The sequence below is a fragment of the Cetorhinus maximus genome, chromosome 4, assembly GCF_964194155.1.
Source record: "Cetorhinus maximus chromosome 4, sCetMax3.hap1.1, whole genome shotgun sequence".
Taxonomy (NCBI): domain Eukaryota; kingdom Metazoa; phylum Chordata; class Chondrichthyes; order Lamniformes; family Cetorhinidae; genus Cetorhinus; species Cetorhinus maximus.
Window position 1 is genome coordinate 17,957,257 of NC_135882.1, and position 18,021 is coordinate 17,975,277.

Sequence of the window (18,021 nt, forward strand, 5' to 3'; positions counted from 1 at the left end):
CTTTTCTTATTTAAATATCTATAGAAACTCTTACTATCTTTATATTACTAGCTAGTTTTCTCTCGTACTCCAATTTTCCCTCCTTATTTATCTTTTTGCCATTCTTTTCTGTTCTTTATATTCTTTCCAATCTTCTGACCTGCCACCCAACTTTTGGTAATTATATGCTTTTTCTTTAAGTTTGATACTGTCTTTAACTTTTTGGGTTAACCACAGATGGTGGGCTCTCCCCCTTGGAATTTTCCTTTCTCATTGGAATGTATATATTCTGTTATTCTGTGTATGCTGAAATGTCTCTTCAAATATCTGCCACTGAACCTCTATTGACCTATCCCTTAACCTCATTTGCCAGTTCACTTTAGCTAGCTCTGCTTTCATGCCCTCATAATTGCCCTTATTTAAGTTTAAAATACTAGTCTTGGACGCACTCGTTTCTCTCTCAAAATGAATGTAAAATTCAATCATATTATGATTGCTGTCACCTAGGGGTGCCTTCACTATGAGGTTATCAATTAATCCTATCTCGTTGCTCAATATCAGCTCTAGTATAGTCTGCTCTCTGGTTGGTTCCAGAATGTGCTGTTCCAAGAAAGTATCCCGAAAACATTTTATGAACTCATCTACACTACCTTTGCTCATCTGATTTTTCCAGTAGATTAAAATCCCCCATGATTATTGCTGTACCTTTCTGACAAGCTCCCATGATCTCTTCTTTTATACTCTGTCCTACCGTGTAGCTACAATTAGGGGGCCTGTATACCACTCCCACAAGTGACTTCCTGTCTTCATCATTTCTCACCTCAACCCACACCGCTTCTACATCCTGGTTTCCTGAACTTAGGTCATCCTCTCTAATGTGCTAATACCACCATTAACCAACAGAGCCACCCCTCCACCTTTTCCTAACTTCCTGTCCTTCTAAATGTCACATACCCTTAAATATTCAGCTCCCAATTTATGTCACCCTGTAGCCATGTCTCTGTAATGCAATCAGGCCATACTTATTTATTTCTATTTGTGTTACCAGTTTTGTTTCGAATGCTATGTGTGTTTAGATACAGAGCCTTTAGTTTTGTCCTTTCATTATTTTTGTAGTGTCTAACCCTATCTGCTCTTAGCTTTTGAACTCTTTGTCCTTTCCTGTCATGGTATGTTTATCATTTCCCATATTAATGCCTTTCTCTCTTGCCTTGTCTCTATTCTTTAGTTCATCACACCTTCCCGAATTTGATCCCTTGCCCCCACTATTAAGTTTAAAACCCTCTCTACTTCCCTAGTTATGCGGTTCGCAAGGACACCAGCCCCAGCACAGTTCAGGTCTAGACCGTGCCAACAATACAGATCTCACTTTCCCCGATACTGGTGCTGGTGCCCCACAAACCGGAACCCACTTCTCCCACACCAGTCTTAAAGCCATGCATTATTTGTCCTATGCCAATTTGCACGTGGCTCAGGTAATAATCCAGAAATATTTACCTTTGAGGTTCTGCTTCTTAATTTGGCGCCTAACTCCTCATACTGACTATGCAGAACCTCCTTCCTCATCCTGCCTTTGTCGTTGGCATCTACATGGACCACAACCACCAGATCCTCCCCCTCCCACTGCAAATTCCTCTCCAGCCCTGAGTAGATGTCCCAAATCCTGGCACTGAGCAGGCAACACCGACATCTGGACTCTAGCTCTTTGCTACAATCCACCTCACTATATTGTCCCTTACTACCACTATGTTCCTTTTTGCTTCCTCCACTTGAATGGCTTCCTGCACCACTGTGCCATGGTCAGTTTTCTCATCCACCCTGCAGCCCCTGCTCTCATCCAAACAAGCTGAGAGAACCTCAAACCTATTGGACAATTACAGAGGCTCACACTCCAGCCCTCTGGGTCCCCTTACCTGCCTCACTCGCAGTCACACCCTCCAGTCCCTGACCAAATCAGAAGACCCTAGCCTAAGTGGTGTGATTGCCTCCTAGTATAAAACATCCAGGTAAATTTCTGCCCCCCTCCCCCCCGATGTGTCGCAGGGTCTGTAACTCAGGTTCCAGCTCAATGACTCTTGAACTGAAGTTTCTCAAGCTGCAAACACTTACTGCAGACGTGTTTTCCTGGATCACGATGTAATCCAGAAGTGCCCACATGCTGCAGCCTTGACACATTACCTTCCATCCTTAATGTGTTTTAAATAATTACTTACTTAATAATTACTTAATTATATTAATCACTTACTTACGTTGCTTTCTTATATATTTTATTAACTTTACCACTAATTTATGTACTATTTTAAACCTTAGGGATAGGATAGAACTTACCTACTTACCAGATACTCACCAAACAGCTAGCTCCTTTCCCTGTAGCAGAGCAAGAACCAATTCCTATGGGGTGAGAAGGATAGGAAAAGGAAACGAGTACCTCCTTCCCTGAACTCCCCCTCTCACTAAACTCCAAGGCCAGAATCTTCTGTTCAATGTCGCCGTGCGTCATTCTGATCTTCCGTTTGGCGCGCGCGCACTGGAGTCAAAGCCAGCCGCCGAACTGTCAAAGCCATTAATGAAACAATTAACCCAATTGAGAAAGTTGCCTGTCCAACCTTAATGTTGGCGGGTAGGCGAAGAGCCCAGGCGGCTTTTGCATTTTTCATGAAACCTCGTCCACGGGCGGGATGAGGTTTCACGAAGGTTTCATTAATTAAATAAAAATTTTAATGAAAATTCATAAACATGTCCCAACTCATGTGACACGGTCACATGAGGGGTCATGTCTGAATAATTTTATTTTTTCCAACTTTACAACTGAAGTTAATCTCCCTGAAGCAGCTCCGTGCCTCAGGGAGATTGCTGCGCTATTTCGTGTGCATGCGCGAAAGAACGCAGGGCCAAACTCTCCCTCCTCCCCCTGCCCGCACAGGTATGCTACCGGGTGCGCGTCACACTGGGTGGCCCTTAATTGGCCTGCCCACGAAAAATGGCGGCGTGCAGCCAATTGGGGGCAGCGATTGGCTCTGCGCACACTCCCAACCGATGGGGAGAAAATTCTCTCCCAAGGCTTCACTCAGTTAGCTCAAGTGCACGAAAGAACACTGAATTTATACTCTTTCGAGTTATCAACAGTCACAGATTGCAACTCTTTGAGTACAATCACAGTTCTTGGTTTTCCGGGAGTGGGACATGAACCCACAACCCTCTGATTCAAAGGCGAGGGTGCTATGAACTGAGCAGTAAACTGATCTGGGGCTAGAGTAACCAGATTCAATCAGTTAGCTAATTAACTGCTCAGCTCCTACAGCTGAGAGTGAGTTTACCCTGTCTAAACTGCAAGAAAGAACTTAGCCTGCTTACACAGTACTTTCCAGCTACTGCTAATTACAGGCAAGATTAGATTCTAGGAGCAAAACTTAAGAACAAAATTAATACTTAAAACTCAACCAAACTCCAAGTCTTCACTCAGTTAGCTCGGCTGCACAACATTGACTAATCCTGTTATATATCTGCATTCCATACTTCTAGCATTCCCATGATTATAATTGAAGATGTAAACATAAAAATTAGTCCCTGTCATTTGCCTATATCCAAATACAATATTGTTAGCACTTTTGGCACATGGCATTGCTTCCAACAGAAAACTTACCCTGGGTAAGAAAGGTCAAAGATCTGGCCTCTGGCCTGTTTTCCACGCTGCGTACTCTAGTCTCATTTAAAAGTTGACAGAGCATTAGAATAAAACCTTGTCTAGGGTGTTGGTTTCCTACAAATTGGTAATAAGACATAGCTCATCTATCAACCTGCTGCATAGCTGATGTGGATTTCATGGAAACCTTATTATGTCCAAAGTTAGGAGTTGCTGGGTAGAAAGAGGGAAGCACTTTATCAATTCACATTCCATGAACTAGGTATAGCATTTATTTATCAGTCTCTCACAAACATTTTTCCTTTGCTTGCCATACAATGTGAAGTGAACATGTGGATTGCAGTCAAGTGCTTTGTTACATGCAACATAATTTTGAGAAATACTGCGCTTTTGACAATGGAAATCGCATGGTAAGGAATACTCCTCTGAAGCTGAGACTAAAGAAATGAGGCAAAAGACGATGCTAAATGTGGCCTGGAAACACTTCTGCTGACATTTGATGCTTGAAATGGGAATTGTTCCATTCCCAAGCCCTGTTGGTTTTTTTTGTCTCAATGAACACAAAAATAGTTAACTTACATGCGGCTTCCCCAATGATTCAGCAAGTTCATTTAATCAGCAGTAGAAATATACATACTAGGAAGAACACAGGACCAATCTCCAGTCAGTGCTGAGGATGAGCCTCAGCCTCATTGGTTAAGAAAGGGCAATGAGCAATATTCCCGCTCAGAACATCATTTGGCATTCTGCATGAAGTGTTGGTATGTAGTAGTTGGATCAGGCTTGGCACCTACAGTTGGATAGCCTATCAATTCTTGCCATCAAGGTCCACACATGAACAATGGCCACTTGGATGAGAGATTAAACGGAGATGGTAGCATAGTGGTAATGCCACTGGACTAGAATTCCAGAGGCCCGGACATGGGTTCAAATCCACCATGGCAGCTGGTGGAATTTGAATTCAGTTAATAAATCTGGAAGTGAAAGCTAATCTTAGTAATGGTGACCATGAAACTATCATCGATTGAAATTTTAAAAAACCATGTAGTTCACTCGTGTCCTTTAGGGGAGAAAATCTGCCATTCTTACCTGTCTGGCCTACATACGCCTGACCCACAGCAATGAGGTTGACTCTTAACTGCCCTCTCAAAGGGCCTTGCAAGCCACTCAAATAAAGTGCAATTAGGGATGGGCAACAAATGCTGGCCTTGCCAGCGACACCACATCCCGCGAAAGAATAAAGAAAAATAATTAAACTGCACTTCAGTAAAGAGTAAGTGTTTTCAGGAGTAAAGGTGACGAGAGAAAAGAGAGAGCAGCTATCACATTGTACCTTAACAGGTAATGAATATGTTCTTGACTAAATGCAGGCAGTTTCACTGCAAGTTTTCAAAATAGTCTTTCAAATGCATTCTACCAGGTTCAACACCAAGGATTTTGAGTTTGCTGAAAAAAGAAATTTTGTCGAAGCTTTTCGACTTGCACTCATCAGGACAATCGCAAGAATACCAATGTCAGGGGAAGAACAACTTTATACTGTATGAGAAGAGAGCGCTGATTGGTTGGCAAGTGGACTCTGATTGGAGAATTGACATTGGTATTCTTGCGATTGTGCTGATGGGTGAAAGATGAAAAGCTTCGACGAAATGTCTTTTTTCAGCAATACTCAAGTTCTGTACTACCAAATGACCAAGGATTTTCATAAGCCCATAGGAGTCTCATCAATACTGAGGGTGGTAGTGATTTGAACACTGTTTGATAGGAAAAAGGGACAATTTCCTGGGTCCCTCTGGAAATCTTGGAATGCTTCCTGGACTTAACAGAGCCTGATCTGAGAAGGAGAATGCTTTGACCTCTGGGAAGTTTGCTTATGTAAAAATGTCACCCAATGAGCCTTGTAAGAAGACATTCTCACCTATAGGTTGATCTGTGAATTGTAAAATATATTTTCTTCCATCCTTTATCATCAATGCAAGTTTCAGCTTTGGTTTTTTTTCTGGAAACAGCAACATAAGCCTGAAAAGGCAATATCTTATGCTCATTAGTGCTGCAAACAGCACGGGGGAATTGGCTAAGTCGACAAGGTCATCCCCACCCCCATTACTCAAGAAAACCTTTACAGTTTACTTGGTTTCAAAATCACTGGTGGTATGATAGAGGTCCCAAAATATTTGTCTTCGCATTTCAGATAGAGTGGAATTCTCCCATCCGGGACTAAGTCTCATGGCGGGGGCAGGTGCGGGGAGTGGGAATTCACGCGATATTGCGCAACCTCAGCCTCATTAATTATACAGTCGGGGATTTCCCGACATATTGTGCGGTGGGGCGGGCTGGATGGAACACTGCCCACTGTCTTATCTGGATGCCATATTTAACAAGCACCTGGGCAGCAACTTACTTACTACACCAATTGAGATAGCCAGAAAGGGTTAGGGGCCTCTGGCGCCAAAGTTTAGTGACACCTCCCTGGGTGTCCTCCTCAACCAAGTGGAGGCCAGGAGGATGTCCTCTTTCCAGCAGATGGGAGGAGGATGCCAAGCAGGTAGATGAGCCCTGCATGGGAGCAAGTCTCCAGGGCAGTCAGTGCCCAGGGCCTCCAGCAGAGGTCTGCCCTCCAATGCTGCAAGAGGATGAATGACCTCATCCACAATGACAGGATAAGTGAACCCTCAGCTGCTCAGACTAACCTCAATGAATGGTACAGAAGACATGGGCCTCAGTGGCAACGCGATAAGGTGATGCCTCATAGCCCCTCTGTAGTCCATCATTACGCTCTGGAGGATGCTGGCCCAGAATCCTTCTGGACAACCTGCAGTTCATCAATCACATGCCACAGAAGCAGTGGGTTATTTGTAAGACTGGAAGCGTGAGAAAGATACGTGAAATTTGCTACATAAAATTAGATGCTAAATGTAATTGTTCTTAATCCCATCTTCTCTCTTCTCTTTGCACAGGCGAAGTTAAGCCATAATTGCTGAGAGAGGGAGAAGACAGGAGGAGGTCGGCCACAGTTGAAAGAAGTCGAGGAAGGGGCAGCCCAGCTGGCAAGGGTGGAGTAGGACAGGACCAACAGAGATGGAGAGATTGGCTTTTGGCCTCCATCCAATAAAGATCCATGCATGTCATGGAAACCTCAGAGCCAAGGGTACCTCCATGTTGGAGGCAGCTCTCTCCTCTCTCACTTACAGGTGCCACCAGGAAGAGGGCAAGTCCCAAGCCACAGGAAGCCCTGTCCAGCTCCAACACAACCCTGGAGAGGAGCAGTAAACCGTAGATGACCAAAGTGAACTTGTAGAGGCGTCACAGCAGACGCCTGCACTTTCCATCAGCCCAGAGAAACACACGTCTCTGGGTATTAGTTCTACTGTAGGAGGTGTCTCACATTCTGGTAGTCACTGAATGGAAATATGTCCGCAGCAGGAGGAGGCAGGGTCAGCTGGGCTCACCGGCACTTGGAGGAGTGCTGGGGAAGAGGCATCTGTGAGGTTCAAGTCCAGGTTTGTCCAATTTTTTCATGTGAGTGGCCACATTTCAATTTTTTTCCTCACTCAAGGGACCAATGAGCAAATTTTGAAAGGTAAAAGTTTGGCGCAACATTAAACATGAATCTCAATAAAATGTTGAGGTATGAAGAAAATAAACAACTTGCTGAGCAAAAATAAAGCAATGTCAAAGCAACAAATTGATAACTTAAAATGAGTAATTAATAAAGGTGACCATTAGAGTATGAGAGGGTCAAATTGTTTTTTTCCGGCTAACTCAGTCTCCGGGTATGTATTCACTCACCCTTATGCACACTAACACACACTCTTGCTCTCACACTCGCTCACACACACACACATTCTCACTCACACAAACACACACGCACAGACACACGCTCACACACGCAGACACTCGCCCGCTCTCTCACACCCATCCGCTCTCACATGCGCACACACCCGCTCTCACACACACCCACTCACATACACGCGGTCTCGCTAATACACACACACACACTCACATTCTCACTCATACTCGCTCACACACACACACAAGCTCGCTCACACACACACATACTCGCTCTCTTGCTATCATACACACTCGGGACTCTTGCTCACACACACATGCTTGCTCTCTTGCTCACACACGCACACTCTTGCTCACACACACTCTCTCGCTCACACACACACACTCTCTCTCGCTCACACACACTCTCTCGCTCTCACACACATACTCTCATGCTCACACACACACAGATACTCACACACACCCACCGACTCTCACACGTGCACACACCCGCTCTCACACACACACTCGCATTCTCGCTCACACACACACTCGTATTCTCGCTCATACACAGACACATACTCGCTCTCTTGCTCTCACACACACTTGAAACTCTTGCTCACACACACACGCTCGGAACTCTTGCTCTCACACACACTCGCTCACACACACACTCTCGCTCTCACACACACACACTCATTCTCACACACTTGCTCGCACATACTCACTCTCGTTCACATACACGCACTCACTCTCGCTCACACACACACACACACACTCTCGCTCACACACACACACACTCTTGCTCACACACACACACACACACTCTCGCTCACACACACACTCAGTCTCGCTCTCTCACACACACTCTCGCTCTCACACATGCTCGCTCTCACACACATGCTCGCTCTTACACACACACACACTCGTTCTCATACTCTCACTCACATACATACACACACTCACTCACACACACTCGTTCTCACGCTCTCACTCACATACATACGCACACACACACACTCTCTCGCTCACACATACACACTTTCGCTCACACACTCACATAAATACTCTCGCTCACACACACAAACACGCTTGCTCACACTCTCTCGCTCTCTCACACACACTCTCGCTCACACACACACACTCTCTCACATACACACTTTCTCTCACTCACACACATTCACTCTCTTGCTCACACACACACTATCCCTCATAAACACTCTCACTCACGCACACACACTCTCGCTCAGGCTTACACACACACACACACACACACATCATCACTCACTCGCTCACTCGAACACACACACACACACACACACACACTCTCTTGCTCACACACACACTTTCTCGCTCAGGCTTACAGGCACACACTCGCTCAGGCTCACACACACACACTTGCTCAGGCTCACACACACTCGCTCAGGCTCACACACGCTCTCACTCTCACACATACACACACTCTCTCGCTCTCACACATACACACTCTCTCGCTCTCACACACACACACACACACACACACACACACTCTCTCACTCAGGCTCATACAGACACTCTCGCTCACACAAACACTCTCTCGCTCACACACACACACATACACTCTCTCTCGCTCAGGCTCACACAATCTCACTCACAGAAACACACTCTCGCTCACACACACACACTCTCGCTCAGACGCACGCAAACACTCACTCACCCGCACGCACACACTCTCGCTCACACGCACGCACACACTTGCTCACACGCACGCACTCTCGCTCACACGCACGCACTCTCGCTCACACACATGCACATTCTCGCTCACACACATGCATGCACACTTTCTTTCTCTCACACGCAAGCAGCCAGTCTATTGTGCCCCACCCCCCACCAGCAGCCAGTCTTTTGTCCCCTCCCCCACCAGCAGCCAGTCTCTTGTCCCCCTCCCCTCACTAGCAGCAAGTATTTTGTCCCCCTCCCCAAACCAACAGCCAGTGTCTTTTTTTTCATTCATTCACAGGATATGGGCTTTGCTGACTGAGCCAGCATTTATTCCCATCCCTAGTTGCCCTTGAGAAGGTGGTGCCGAGCTGCCTTCTTCAACCGCTGCAGTCCATGTGGTGTAGGTACACCCACAGTGCTAATAGGAAAGGAGTTTCAGGACTTTGACTCAGCGACAGCGAAGGAACAGCGATATATCTCCAAGTCAGGATGCTGAGTGACTTGGAGGGTCTTGTCCCCCGCCCCCACCAGCAGCCAGTCTCTTCTCTTCACCCCACCAGCAGTCACTCTTCTCCCCCCACCAACCAGCAGCCACTCTTCTCTCCCCCCACCACCAGCAGCCATTCATCTCCCCCACTCTCCCCACCAGCAGCCACTCTTCTCTCCCCAACCGATAGTTGTTCTCTTCCTCCCAACCGGTAGTTACTCCCTTCCTCCTGCCTGGCAGCCACTCAGTCCCTGCCCGGCAGCTACTTTCCCCCCACCCTGCAGCTACTTCGACCCACCCGACAGCCATTTTGACTCCCCCCCCCCACCACCTTCCAGCACTCACCGCTGCTGTTGCTGATTGGCTCACTAGTGATCCTAGCAACTGCAAACACGGGAGAGAAGTGGCCTGTGATTGGAGGAGCAGTTCTTTGAAAAATCTTCAAATTCACTTACCGACATTTTGAACACAGGGTCCGCGGGCCGGATACAGAGGCGTGGTGGGCTGGATAGTGGCCTGTGGGCCACGTGTTGGACAAGCCTGTCCAAGTCCAATGGCAGGCCTCTGGAATTGGCCTTCCAAATGATGGAGAGTGAGCAAGAGGTGGGGGTACATCAGGCAGACGTGTCGGAGGCCTTCAACAGAGTGGCACGAGTCACAGGACGCCGTTCACCTGCTGACTGATGAAGTGGTGCCAACTTGTGCATGTGTCGAGGTCTCCAAGGGGAGATCCATGGAGATCCTAGTCCAGTAGATTCTGATGGACTTACACACAGGCCTGCACTCCACTGCGGTAGCCATGGGTGAGCTTTCTACAGTGGATATGTGAGAGAGGACGAGCACATCGACCTCTCTCCCCTTCCCTCAAGGAGTCAGGCAGGGGCCTTCAGGCCCCAAAGGGAGGAGCTGCAGCAGCTGGACACCCCTGGGACCTCCACTCATGACTCTGAGGTTGTTCGGCCCTTCCGAGTCCCCTTTGGCTGTGACACCTTTAACCTCGTCCTCTGTCACCACAGAGGGAGCAACTGCCCCACAGCAGGACAGCAGAAGCACGCCAAATCAGGACTCCAGAGGACAGCCGTCAAGGTCATCCAAGGCAATGGAGGCAACTGGTGAGCAGGTTGCCTCTATCCCTGCTGAGGATGTCAGGGGATGTTACGATCCCCAGCTGAGGTTACCACTGGACAATTCTGAACCCAGAGTGGAACACGGCTCGATAGATCCTAATTTTTAATTTGTTTGCTTAGATATGTGCAGAGCAGCTACTGAACAGTCACAGGAGTCAGCTGATGAACATTTAACAAAAGAATAAGACATTTATTCAACAAGAAAAGATGAACTATATTACAGTATTCTTTCACCCACAACTATACCTTTACAGATATCTACAGATTTGTAAGGATAACACAAGTTACAAAACCTATCTTATACTCTAATGTTCACAGTAAGTACACAGTAAACCTATGGCAGCCTGTGGTCAGACACACCACACTCTGAAACCAAGTGACAGATGCCACCTCAATCAGATGCTATGGATCTCTCCTCAGATGTTTGTCACACAATGAGCCAACCGGTCTCACTGAACTCCATCTGTCATAGCGAGGGTTTCCAATCTCCAAGAACTCGCTTTGGAATCTTCTCCCAAACAGACACTTTCTCTCAGACACCTTCCACAAGGGTTCACCCTCCAGGGTTTTGAACTCTCCTGCTGATGTTCCTCTTCCCTGGGTCACCACATGCATTCAAACTGTCTTCCTTGCACTCTCTCTCACCAACTCAGCCATGAACAATACCAATGCTTCACATGCACATAGCAGAGTTACAAACTTCAGTTGTCTCTTTGGACTTCTTGCCTCTTGCAAGCTGTTTTCGCTTTAAATCTGCATTCTGCAGCTTGAAGCTTTAAGCCCTTCTCTGCCCCTCACTCTTAACTTCAATTAACAGGGCCTTTTCCAGCTTCCAGTCCTTCCTTTGTGTAGAAGGTCTGCTTGGAACTTTCCCCGGTTCCACTCCCATGGTTTCTTGGGGTTTTTCTTTAGTTTGGGTCCAGCCATCTGTCCCTTTTGCTCCAGTCTCTCCTGGCAGCTCCTTTCAAAACCAACTGAACTCAAACAGCTTCCAAAATCTAACTGCTGTTTCTCTTGTGTGCGTGCGTGTGTGTGTGTGTGTGTGTGCATGCATGTGTGTGCGCGTCTGTGGGAGGGACCTGCCTCTCTGGACAACAGCCCAATTCTTTTATTCCTATTTGTTTAACCTAGCTGCAACAGTCATAAAAACCTCATTAGAAATGCAAGCACCTTTTCAAGTGAAACTAAAACTCAATTTGACCTTTCTTAACACACAAATACAGAATTACAAATCAAACTTAAACCTTAAAGCTAAAACTCATTCCTAACACTTACAAATACCAATATAACTTACTCTCTTGAATGTCACAGATATCAAACTTTTGTAAATATATTTACTTGCACTTTAATCATGACTAATATGTTGTATTTGTGATAGTCCTGAAGCCTTTGTGCATGCTCCCCCCCCATCATCTTCCTGGGGACACCCATCCCCTGGAATGAGGCATCTGTAGTGGTGCAAAGGTATTTGCCAGGGCCCTCGCAAGCCATGTGCAAGAACTCTCCCACGCACAATGAGGATTCTCACTTCACATTTTCATCTGTCTCAGGGCCCTAGCATTATGAAAACTACATGCTGGGGTTCCCCTGTTGTCCAGTTGAGATGATCTGCATCTCTACCCAACTCCTGATGACCTAACTCGCATGCATCATCTCGAGATCTCCACCATGAGGCACTGCGGTTGCGACCAGCCATGGTGGTAGTAATTTTCTAACTGCGCTCCAACACCTTTTCCCCTCCCCCCAGTCATCCACAACCTCTCCTTCATAACCATTGACCCCACTGCAATCAGGTTTGACCTCCCCGCCATCACCCTTCAACACTCGCTCATCAATTTCGGTAACATCCAGGTTAATGTAGATGTTCCCCTTCCTTCCAGGTAATCCCATCCGTGACTATAGATTTGCCTGCCTTCATCCTTCCGATCCCCCGAATCCGAGTCACTTTCTGCATCCCCAACAACCCTCGGCGCCCCTTCACATGACATTGTTGCACCTTCATTCTCCCACCCTACTGGCTAGACCCAACACCATTGCGTGAATCAGTATTCATTGAGCTTATGAACTTGGCAACGTGTGCAGTTCAGTTCAGCTTTAATGACATTATGTATGACCCAATAGATGGTGTTGCCATGGGCTCCCTCTAGGCCCAGTTCTTGCAAACATCTTTGTTGGGTTCCATGAGAAACGTGTCTTCGATAGCATGACACCTAACCTCCTAGTCCTTGCATACTTCTGATATGTGGATGACTTATTTGCTATATTTAAATCCGTAGCAGCTTGTAATAATTTCCCTGCATGTCTTAATGGGCTCCATCCTGCACTCAAATTGATCTTTTAAATGGAGCAGTCAAATGAACTCCCTTTCCTTGATGTATAAGTTGAGAAACCTGCCAGGGGTTCTCTATCACAGTCTATTGCAAGCCTACCTTCACTGGTCAATACACAGGTTGAGATTCTTATAGTTCCACGTGCAATAAAACTGGCCTCATCGGCAACCTTGTAAATAGGACCCAAGCCATTTGTTCACCATGCAAGCTTGATACTGAAATAGGGCGCATTAAAGACATCCTGCAGGATAATGGTTATCCTGATTGGATCATTTCGCACTATATATCGGGCAAACTCATGAATGGACTCAAGGCTGTCACTTTCAGCCTTGAAAAGTGCCCATTCTACCTCAGATTACCCTGGAAGGGCAAGGTATCTCAAAAATTTGAGTAACAGGTAAAGCTAGCTGCTTCATGCCACTACTATGCAGTAGCAACATGAGTGGTGTTCACCACTAACAGGGTGCTGCCGTCAAGCCAAAAAGACGTTCTGTTTATTACACAAATGAGTAATGTGGTATATGAATTTCAGTGCTAGTTATGTAGGCCGTACATCCCAAAGACTGGCAGATCGTATCATACAACAATTCACAACGGACAATGTACAAACTGTACCTAACCAGTCTATGCTTGCAAAACTCAAAACACAGTGTCCAATATAAGATGTGATTCCTCTATTGGACAACATTTGATAAATAGTCCTCAATGTGCTAAATATTACTCTGACAACCAACTTAAGATCGTCAGTCAGGCTCGCAGCATGGCACATTTGGATGTACTGGAAGCAGACAGAAAAAACCTGTACACACATTGTGCCTGTTTCAGCTAAACAATATAAGTTATAGCCATTCACTGGTTCTTTACTCAGGGTAATGCCGTGACCAAGCAGAGTCAAGCTGCCTGGTTTAAATTTCAAACAATGCTTGGCAGTTAACTGTCAGTTGCCATTAATTGGTGCATTCTCCATGGCAATGCCTCTGCCAATCAGAGCTCATTTGCCAACCAATCAACACTTTCTTCTCATATAGCATAAAGTTGTTGCTTCCCCTGGCATTGGTATTCTTGCAATTGTCCTGATGAGTTCAGGACGAAAAGCTTTGACAAAATATCTTTTTTCAGCAATACTCAAATTCTGTACTACCAAATGACTAGTTGAAGTGTTCCAGTTGCCATTGTCACAAAACCAGGCATGTAAACTTTCAATAGCTGGGCTATATTCTCAATAGTGCTGAAAATAATTTCCTGTTGCAAAAAAGGCGTGAATGGTGATTTGAGGATTTACTTCTGTTAAGTCCCAATATTATTGATCTGGATCAATGTTGGAGAGAAGTCTTTGGCAATGTTTTAGATAGTGCCAAACATTAGAGTCATAGAGGTTTACAGCACAGAAAAAGGCCCTTCGGCCCATTGAGTCTGCACCGGTCAAACAAGTACCTAACTATTCTAATCCCATTTTCCAGCACTAGGCCCATAGCCTTGTATGCCATGGCATCGCAAGTGGACATCCAAATACTTCTTAAATGTTATGAGGGCTTCTGCCTTTACCACCCTTTCAGGCAGTGAGTTCCAGGATCCCATCACCCCCTGGATGAAAAAATTATTCCTCACATCCCCTCTAAACCTCCTGCCCCTTACCTTAAATCTTTGCCCCCTGGTTATTGATCCCTCCACCAAGGGGAAAAGTTCCTTCCTGTCTACCCTACCTATGCCCCTCATAATTTTATACACCTCAATCATGTGCCCCCTCAATCTCCTCTGCTCCAGGGAAAATAACCCCAGTCTATCCAATCTCTCCTCATAACTAAAACTCTCCAGCCCAGGCAGCATCCTGGTAAATCTCCTCTGCACTCTCTCTAGTGCAATCACATCCTTCCTATAATGCGGATTCCAGAACTGCACGCAATATTCTAGCTGTGGCCAAACCAATGTTTTATACAGTTCCAGCATAACCTCCCCGCTCTTATATTCTTTGCCTCGGCTAATAAAGGCAAGTATCCCATATCCTTATCTACCTGTCCCGGTACCTTAAGGGACCGGTGGACATGCACACCTAGGTCTCTCTGATCCTTGGTACTTCCCAGGGTCCTATCATTCATCGTGTATTCCTGTGCCTTGTTTGTCCTGCCCAAGTGCATCACCTCACACTTATCCGGATTAAATTCCATTTGCCACTGATCAGCCCACCTGACCAGCCTGCCTACATCCTCCTGTAATCTAAGGCTATCCTTCTCACTATTTACCACCCCACCAATTTTCGTGTCATCCGCAAACTTACTGATCAACCCTCCTACATTCAAGTCTAAATCGTTTATATATACCACAAACAGCAAGGGACCCAACACTGATTAATGTGGAACCCCACTGGACACAGGCATCTAATCACAAAAACACCCATCGACCATCACCCTCTGCTTCCTGCCACTCAGCCAATTCTGGATCCAATTTGCCAAATTGCCTTGGATCCCATGGGCTCTTACCTTCGTTATCAGTCTCCCATGTGGGACCTTATCTAAAGCCTCACTGAAGTCCAAGTAGACTATGTTTAATGCATTGCCCTCACCTACATACCTGGTCACCTCATCGAAAAATTCAATCAAATTGGTCAGAGATGACCTCCCCTTAACAAAACCATGCTGACTTGATTAATCTCTGCCTCTCCAAGTGTAGATTAATTCTGTCCCTCAGAATTGCTTCCAATAGTTTCCCCACCACTGAGGTTAGACTGACTGGCCTGTAGTTCCCTGGTTTGTCCCTTCCTCCCTTCTTGAATAACGGTCCCACATTGGCTGTCCTCCAGTCCTCTGGCACCTCTCTTGTGGCCAGAGAGCTATTGAAAATTATTGCCAGCGCCCCTGCTATCTCCTCCCTTGCCTCACTCAACAGCCTGGGATACATTTCATCCAGGCCTGGAGATTTATCTACTTTTATGTCTGCCAGACCACTTAGAAGCTCCTCCCTTTCTATGCTAATTTCTATAATTATATCACAGTCCTTCTGTCTGATTTCCATACCCAGGTCGACCTTCTCACTTGTAAACACCGACACAAAGTATTCATTTGGAACCCTACCTACGTCTTCCGTCTCAATACAAATTACCACTATGGTCCTTAATGGGCGCTACTCTTTCCCTAGTTATCCTCTTACTCTTAATGTACTTGTAAAATAACTTTGGATTTTCCTTTATTTTACCTGCCAATGTTTTTTCATGCTCTCTTTTTGCTCTCCTAATTTCTTTTTTAAATTCCCCCCTACACATTCTATACTCCCCTAGGGCTTCTGCTGTTTTGAGCCCTCAGTATCTGCCATAAGCCTCCCTTTTTCTCTTTATCCAATCCTGTATTTCCCTCGACATCCAGGGTTCCTTGGATTTGTTGGTCCCACTCTTTATCTTTACTGGAATATGTTGGTCCTGTACTCTCCCTATTTCCTTCTTGAATGGGTCCCACTGCTCTGACGCAGATTTACCTAAAAGTAGCTGCTCCCAGTCCACTATGGCCAAATCATATCTGATCTTATTAAAATTGGCCTTTCCCCAATTTAGAACTCTGATTTCTGGCCCATCCTTATCCTTTTCCATAACAACCTTGAATCTAATGGAGTTATGATCACTATCTGCAAAATGCTCCCCCAATGATACCTCTACCACTTGCAAGGCTTCATTCCCTAAAATTAAGTCCAGGACCACACCCCTCTTGTCAGACCTTCTACGTACTGGCTTAAAAAGCTCTCCTGGATGCATTTTAAGAATTTTGCTCCCTCTAAATCTATCACACTACGACTAACCCAGTTAATGTTGGGGAAGCTGAAATCCCCCACTATTACTACCCTATTATTTTTACATTTCTCTGAAATTTGCCTACATATCTGCTCTTCTAGTTCTCTCTGGCTGTTTGGGGGCCTATAGTACACTCCCAGCAATGTGATTGCTCCTTTTCTGTTTTTAAGTTCTACCCATATGGCTTCATTTGAGGTGCCTTCTAAGATGTCATCCCTCCTGACTGGTGTAATTGATTCCTTGATCAATATTGCGATACCCCCTCCTCTTTTACCTCCTTCCCTGTCTTGCCTGAAGACCCAATATCCTGGAAAACTGAGCTGCCAATCCTGCCCCTCTCTCAACCTCTGTGACCGCAATGACATCGCACTTCCATGTGTTCATTCGTGCCCTTAACTCATCTGCCTTATTCGTCAGATGCCTTGCATTAAAATAAATATCATCCAATCTTGCCAAACTCCCTTCTGCCTTAACTGGCCTATAATTTCTATGCCGTCCCGACTCACTCGCTCTCTCATCTAATTTTGGCTCTGCATCTCCCCCTGCTGAACCAACTCTCAGGATCCCATCCCTCTGTCAAGTTAGTTTAAACCCTCCTCAACAACACTAGCAAACCTCCCTGCAAGGATGTTGGTCCCATTCTGGTTCAGGTGCAACCAGTCCGCCTTGTACAGCTCCCACTGTCCCCAGAAACGGTCCCAATGTCCCAGAAATCTAAAGTCTTCCCTCCTGCACCATCTCTCCAGCCACACATTCATCTGGACTAACCTCCTATTTCTATACTCACTAGTGCATGGCACTGGAAGTAATTCAGAGATTGCTACCTTTGAGGTCTTGTTTTTTAATCTGCTTCCTAGCTCCCTAAATTCTGCTTGCAGGGCCTCATCCCTCTTTCTAGCTATGTCGTTGGTACCAATATGTACCACGATCTCTGTCTGTTTGCCTTCCCCCTTTAGAATGCCCCACAACCATTCAGTGACATCCTTGACCCTGGCACCAGGGAGGCAAGATACCATCCTGGAGTCACGTCTACAGCCGCAGAAACGCCTGTCTGTTCCCCTTACTATCGAGTCTCCTATCACTATTGCTCTTCCCCTCTTTTTCCTCCCCGCCCCGTGCAGCTGAGCCACTCACAGTACCATAAGCTTGGCTGCACTCCCCAGAGGAACCGTCACTCTCACCGTTTTCCAAGACGGAAAAACGGTTCTCCAGCG

At 46.0% G+C, this 18,021-nt stretch overlaps 1 protein-coding gene across 1 annotated transcript in view; it reads right to left on the reverse strand.

The window, feature by feature from the left end:
• The window catches only part of LOC144679523 (arf-GAP with SH3 domain, ANK repeat and PH domain-containing protein 1-like), a 346,344-nt gene that overhangs the window by 17,094 nt on the left and 311,229 nt on the right, over nt 1-18,021 (reverse strand). The gene's annotated exons all lie outside the window — the stretch shown is intronic.